Genomic DNA, 7,764 nt, shown 5'->3' with positions numbered 1-7,764 from the left:
TGCCCTCAAGGCGCCACCCACGCCCCCAAGGCGCTACCCACACCCCCAAGGCGCTTTCTATGCCCCCAAGGCGCTTTCTATGCCCTCAAGGCGCCACCCACGCCCCCAAGGCGCTTTCTATGCCCTCAAGGTAAACCCACGCCCCCAAGGCGCTTTATATGCCCTCAAGGCACTTTCTATGCCCTCAAGGCACTACCCACGCCCCCAAGGCGCCAGCCACGCCCCCAAGGCGCTTTCTATGCCCCCAAGGCGCTTTCTATGCCCTCAAGGCGCCACCCACGCCCCCAAGGCGCTTTATATGCCCTCAAGGCGCTTTCTATGCCCTCAAGGCACTACCCACGCCCCCAAGGCGCCACCTACGCCCCCAAGGCACTTTCTATGCCCTCAAGGCGCCACCCACGCCCCCAAGGCGCCACCCACGCCCCCAAGGCGCTTTCTATGCCCCCAAGGCGCTTTCTATGCCCTCAAGGCGCCACCCACGCCCCCAAGGCGCTTTATATGCCCCCAAGGCGCTTTCTATGCCCTCAAGGTAAACCCACGCCCCCAAGGCGCTTTATATGCCCTCAAGTCGCTTTCTATGCCCTCAAGGCACTACCCACGCCCCCAAGGCGCCAGCCACGCCCCCAAGGCGCTTTCTATGCCCCCAAGGCACTTTCTATGCCCTCAAGGCGCCACCCACGCCTCCAAGGCACTTTATATGCCCTCAAGGCGCTTTCTATGCCCTCAAGGCACTACCCACGCCCCCAAGGCGCCACCTACGCCCCCAAGGCACTTTCTATGCCCTCAAGGTGTCACCCACGCCCCCAAGGCGCCACCCACGCCCCCAAGGTGCTTTCTATGCCCCCAAGGTGCTTTCTATGCCCTCAAGGCGCCACCCACGCACCAAAGGCGCCACCCACGCACCCAAGGTGCCACCCACGCCCCCAAGGGGCTTTCGATGCCCCCAAGGTGCCGCCCACGCCCCCGACGCGCCACCCACGCCCCCAAGGCACCACCCACGCCCCCAAGGCGCCACCCACGCCCTCAAGGCGCCACCCACTCCCCCAAGGCACCACCCACGCCCCCAAGGCGCCACCCACGCCCCCAAGGCGCTGTATATGCCAAGGCGCCACCCACGCCCCCAAGGCGCCACCCACGCACCCAAGGTGCCACCCACGCCCCCAAGGCGCTTTCTATGCCCCCAAGGCGCTTTCTATGCCCTCAAGGCGCCACCCACGCCCCCGAGGCGCCACCCACGCACCCAAGGCGCCACCCACGCCCCCAAGGCGCTTTCTATGCCCTCAAGGCGCCGCCCACCCCCCCGAGGCGCCACCCGTGCCCTCAAGGCGCCACCCACGCCCCCAAGGCGCCACCCACGCCCCCAAGGCGCCACCCACGCCCCCAAGCTCAACTTCCCTGCCAAACAGATATTTCGTTTCAGGAGAGAGGACAGAATTGGAAGGCTCCAAGATGAATTTGAATGTGACAGGAAAGAGAAAATAGCGGCAGGTGCAGCAATTTGGGTAAAAGACAATATGTATTGTCTCGAGAGAAAAGGATTGCCATGAAGGAGGGAACTGATGGGAGAGGATGATTTGTGGATTGGAAGAACAGTAATATTGGAGTGTGATGGCTTGATGGAGCTTCAGGCATGAAGGAGGAGGAGGAGGAAAGAAGAGTACATGAAGAATTCAGAGAAGGGGCATGTGGTCAGGGAAGAGTGTTGATTATGGAGGATTTTAACTTGCCAGGGATAGATTGGGTCCAGGAAAAGGGAAAGGGCAGAGCGGATGAGGATTTCCCAGATTTAGTCCAGGATTGCTTTTTAACCCAGTTAATTGTAGTTAAGCCCACAATCCCAATATGATGGAGGAGATGGTGGTAGGGGAGCATTTAAGATCAAGTGACCATAACATCGGGTGTGTAAGGACTCTGTTAAGAGTTAGAGTTCAGGATAGTATAATGGGACATCCCTCATCCTTCGGACAGACAGGCAGCAGCCTCTTCCACCTCTTCAGGCATCAAAAATCACAAACTGATCAAACAATTGGAATATGTCTTTTCGCCCTGAGAAATCCCACACACTCACTCTCCGTGTCCCCGAAAGGACGGGACCACAAACCCTCCCATCTACTTTCTCAACGACCGACATCTACTAGGAGGTTCAGTCACTCAAACTCTTGGGTCTCACTCCCAGTCATGATCTCTCTTAGGCAAGCCACGTTTCAAAGTTGGCCTCCAAAGCCAGACGGACTGGGCATCCTCCATCATGCAAAGTCCTTTCTTGGCACACCTGAGCTCCTGTCTACCTACAAGGCATTCATCCGCAGCTTGATGGAGTTCTGCTCTCTCCTCTGGAATAGCTACTTCCTTCAGAAAATAGAGATGGGACAGACAATAGCGGCCAAAAATAAATAAATAACAGGACATGAACAAACGGATAGAGATGAAAGAATGACAGATGAACGAGGCCACTAATTTTGGCCACTAAGTAATTCTGGAAGTGGAACTCACGGGAGCAAAGAGGAAGATAACAGAGATGAAGGATGAAATTAATAAAGCAAAAGGGGAATGAATGGAGACAAAGGAATGGGTGGAGGAAATTTAAAAAAGAATTGGTGGATTGTGTTGAAACAATGTGCAAAGATCGGGATAGCGCATTGCATAGGGACAGGTGGAGCGGATATGAGTCCTCGGAGCGAACCGGAGCGATGCGAGTCCGGTCAAGGTGAGAAGGTGTGAGCCAGAACGGATGGATGCTGCGAACGGGAGGGAGTATGTTGAGCTTGCGGGGAACAAAGGACTCGGGGGGGGGGGGGGAGGGTTCTTGTTGTGATGCAAGGTGCAGAGTGTGTGCCGAGAGTGAGCCGAGTAGAATGGATGAATGAGCGAGAGTGCGAGACATGCACCGACCCAGATGGGGGAAGACACAAGTCTAATGGACGGGAGGAATGAGTCCATAGGTGGATTTATAAGAGGGTCCTGAAGGTTTGGACCCCCTCTTTTGGGGGAAGAGTGAAAAAAATCATGACCAAATCCCCAAAAGGCAGTTTTCTAATATATTTAAATATACTGTACATACATGATCGAGGCTCCTGGAAGAGCTAGAGCAGAATGGAATGGAACAAAATGGCAAGGGGGAAACACCACCGGCTCAAGAGAAGTGGAGGAAGTCAGTAAGCCATGGATGTAGTTGGCCTTGAGTGCCACAGGCAGAAAGTTTGGAGAGCGACGTGGAATTGCCAGACTGTATCGACAGCTTGGGACATGTTTGGATAGACGGCCCTGATCTCATGACTGCCATTGAGGGCCTCCACCCATTGTTGGGAGAGTAAGAGCAGCATGTCGAAGGTAAAGTAACCTGGTCTGAATTAGAATCGGTGATGTGAAATTAGGTTGTTCAAGAAAAGGAAGGATTTCATATCAACTGTGATGATAGATCCATGACCTTGCTGATGATTGGACGTTCACAGGTCTGTCATTAAGGAGATCGGTGCTTCACCTTTTTGTGTCATACCATGATGTTGGCTGCTTTCCAAGCAGATGGAAGATGACCGAGGGCAAATGAAGGGATGAAAAGGGCAGAGAGAGGATGTGCAAGAGTAGCAGAGCAGATTTTTAGCTCACCTGGAATGTAGTTCCAGGGAGCTTATGGGATGGCACGTCATCTGTCTGTCCATCCGTCCGTCCACAAATACTTGCAACTTCTCTGAAACTAAACAAACTATTTAGATGAAACCACCAAAACGTTCATCACTGTGTATGTACCAAAGTTTGTTCACGGCATCTAAAAAAAACAACATTCCATCGGTATTTATTTTCGCCGTTACATATTTTGTGGGTCACGATCCTTGATGTTGCCAGTGGGTGTTTGGGAACTCACCGTGGGGCGAAGAATAATTTTGTCTCTCAAGGGACACTGGATACCATTGACCAGAGTCGCAGGGTCAGGCTGAATGGCAGAGCTGAGCGGTTCAGGGAGCTGAGGCGTAAAACTGGACGTGCACCGTGTCAGGTCAGGTTCGATCTGTGACCTGCTACAGGTACCATGTAAACCTGTACTAACCTGTTCCATGGTCGGGTTGTTGGCGACTAAACCGTCTCCCCCACCAGGTTTTCTGGTGAGGAGGGTGTTTGGATATGGACACCCAGCAGGATTAAAAACAAAACCTGTCAAAGGGCGGAGGAGCTCCTTGTGAGCCAACGGCCATCCATATCTAGTGCCCAACTGTGTCTGCGGACGTCCTCCTGCAGTTGGGTTACTTCTTATTAGGAGGTTGGTGGCAGGATTTGCACTCCGGCCACCGTAAAACCCTTCATTCCGCAAAACGCAAAAACGCAAAAAAATCTGAAAACCCACTCCGTGGGAGTACCTCCTGTGCAGCTTCCCTTCGCAGGGCAGCTCACCGGATGATGGGATTGGGGCAAAGCCTTCGGGACCCCCGATCTTTGATGATAGGAGGGAAACCACGGGTTAACATCCCTGGGTCAGATTGCGGGAGAGTGTGTCGGAGTGGTGCTGAGGTGTCGTCCACCAGACGGCGGTCTCCTTGGGTTAACCTGAGGCGGTCCCTTCGGGTGGGTGCCTGGAATGTCCTATCCCTAAGAGAGGATGATCACCTGTCTCTGTTATCATCTGAGCTCAAGCGTTTGGACATCGGGATTGCAGCTCTCTCTGAGGTTCGGAGACCGCATTGCGGAGAGATAATGGTGGGTGGTTACACCTACTATTGGTCTGGTCGCTCTGATGGTTACCATGCCCAAGGAGTTGCTGTAGCTGTGTCCAATAAGCTGACCCCAATGATAATTGAGGTAACACCGGTCAACGAGCGTATTATGAGATTAAGGATTCGTCACTCCTTAGGTGTCATTTCCCTGGTCTCTGTTTATGCTCCGACTGAGGCGAGTGATCTCACCGTGAAGGATGCATTCTACGCCACACTCGAGTCTGTGGTTGATCAGTGCCCCAGACGAGATACACTTCTAGTCTTGGGCGATTTCAATGCATCGACTGGAACTGATAGGGATGGTTATGAGGTGTGTGTTGGTCCCCATGGGTCAGGAACTATGAACCAGAATGGCACTAAGTTCCTTGACTTTGCAAGAAGTCATGGACTTAGGGTGGCTGGTTCATGGTTTCAGCGCCCACAAGCTCATCGCTGGACTTGGTATTCCAACACTGGCGGTGTGGCAAAGGAGATTGACCATGTCCTCATTGACGGTCGTTAGAGGATGATCCAGAACTGCAGGGTCTACCAGAGTGCTCAGTTCCTCAATACTGACCACAGGCTTGTTGTTGCAACTCTAAAGCTGCACCTTAAATCCTGGAGAATGGTACCATCCCAGCCTAGGCTGGATGTTGCCAAGCTCAGGGATGAGAGAGTAGCTGAGGAGTTTGCGAACATGCTGAGTGGACACTTGGGGGGTCTGGGTGCTTTGGAGGGTCCTGAAGAGTGGTGGAGCGCCTTCAAGACCACCGTCCTTGATGTTGCCGGTGGATGCCTTGGAGCTCACCGCAGGGCAAAGAAGAATTTTGTCTCTCAAGGGACACTGGATACCATTGACCAGAGTCGCAGGGCCAGGCTGAATGGCAGAGCTGAGCTGTTCAGGGAGCTGAGGCGTAAAACTGTCCGTGCACTGAGGGTGGACAAGGAGGCCTATGTGCGAGGAATCTGTGAAGGGGTAGAGCATCACCTGTGGACAGGTGATTCTCGTCCCGCTTACAGGGGAATTCGCGCATTGCGTTCATCCAAGCCCATCCCTCGGAGCACTACAGTTGGAGCAGAGAGTGGTAGGCTCTTGACAGAGGAGTCTGAAGTGAAAGCCCGCTGGGCCGGTTACTTTGAGCGGTTGTACCAGGCTGATCCACCCGCTGTCGAGTTGGATGTCAAGGGTGTTACAATCCCTGTTGCTGACCCTCAAATCAACTGTGGTCCACCTTCGCTTGAGGAACCACGGGCTGCAGTGAACCAGTTGAAACGGGGCAAAGCTCCAGGGATCTGTGGCATCCATGCCGAACTTCTCAAGGCTGGTGGAAATGCTGCACTCGTGTCGTTGCATGCAGTTTTGTGCTCTGCCTGGAACACAGGCATCATCCCAACTGACTGGAAGAGGGGCCTTGTTGTCCCTCTCTGGAAAGGGAAGGGTGATCGCCAAGACTGCAACAACTACCGAGGGGTGACGCTGCTCTCAGTGCCGGGCAAGGTCTTTGCTCGGATAATTCTTGATAGGGTTCGCCATCATCTGCTTGAGCACCAGCGTCCAGAGCAGTCAGGCTTTACACCAAAGAGGTCAACGATTGACCGTATCCTTTCCCTTCGTGTCCTCACTGAACGCAGACGAGAGTTTCGGCAGGGTCTGCTTGCAGCCTATGTTGATCTCTGTAAAGCGTTCGATTCAGTGAATCGGGATGTCCTCTGGAGGATTCTTGGTCTTCGTGGGGTGCCACCAAAACTGATCGATCTGATGTTTGAACTCTACTCTGGTACTGAGAGTGCTGTGAAGTGTGGTGGTACCATCTCTGACTTATTTCCAGTTGTTACTGGAGTTCGTCAGGGGTGTGTACTGGCCCCCACACTTTTCAGCACTTGTATGGACTGGATTTTAGGGAGGATGTTGGAGAGATCTAGCTGCGGTGCATCGTTTGGGAATGTCAAGATCTCGGACCTTGATTTTGCAGATGATGCAGTCATCTTTGCGGAGACTTAAGACATCCTTTTGGGGGCCCTCGAGGTGCTGAATGAGGAGTCGGAGCCGCTGGGATTACGGGTTTCTTGGGTCAAAACTAAGATCCAGGCTTTCGGTGACATTTTGGATGCTGCTGTCCTGTCTGTGTCTGTTTGTGGTGAGGATGTTGAGGTCGTGGAGAGATTCACTTACCTTGGCAGTGATATTCATGTCTCTGCTGGCTGCGAGTCAGAGGTCAATAGACGTCTGGGTTGGGCCTGGGGAGTCAGGGATTCACTCGATCATGGGGTCTGGCGCTGCCGGTACCTGTGCGGGAGGACAAAAGTCCGAGTCTTCAGGTCCTTGGTACTTCCAGTCTTGCTCTATGGATGCGAGACTTGGACTCTGACCAAGGATCTGAGATGGAGACTTAATTCCTTTGGTACCAGGTGTCTTCGGAGAATCCTTGGCTATCGCTGGTCGGATTTTGTGTCCAACGAGCGGTTGCTGAGAGAAACTCGGATGAGATTTGTTACCTGCATAGTCCGTGAGCGTCAGTTGCGGCTGTATGGACATGTGGCTCGTTTTCCTGACGCTGATCCTGCTCACCAGATTCTCTCAGCGAGGGAGTCTCATGAGTGGAGGAGGCCAGTGGGCCGACCACATGCCTCGTTGTTGCAGCAGGTTGACCATCATCTCAAGGAGATGGGGATGGGCCTGGCATCTGCCTGGGGGATGGCCAGACGGAGGCCCCTGGAGTACCGGTGGAAAGTGGACGCAGCGACGCGCTGTTCTGGCGCGTCGCTGCTCCCATACCTGACCTGGCACATGCTCCCATACCTGACCTGACCTGCACTGAGGTTGGACAAGGAGGCCTATGTGCGAGGAATCTGTGAGGGGGTATAGCATCACCTGTAGTTAAGTGATTCTCGTCCCGCTTGCAGGGGAATTTCAACATTGTGTTCCTCCAAGCCCATCCCTCGGTGTACTGCAGTTAGAGCAGAGAGTGGTAGGCTCTTGACAGAGGAGTCCGAAGTGAAGGCCCGCTGGGCCGGTTACTTTGAGCGGTTGTACCAGGCAGATCCCCCAACTGTCGAGTTGGATGTCAGGGATGTTACA

This window comes from Eptatretus burgeri, chromosome 1 (assembly GCF_056783735.1).
Source record: "Eptatretus burgeri isolate ZD-2024b chromosome 1, Ebu_testis_v1, whole genome shotgun sequence".
Classification (NCBI taxonomy): domain Eukaryota; kingdom Metazoa; phylum Chordata; class Myxini; order Myxiniformes; family Myxinidae; genus Eptatretus; species Eptatretus burgeri.
This window is presented reverse-complemented; position numbering follows the sequence as displayed.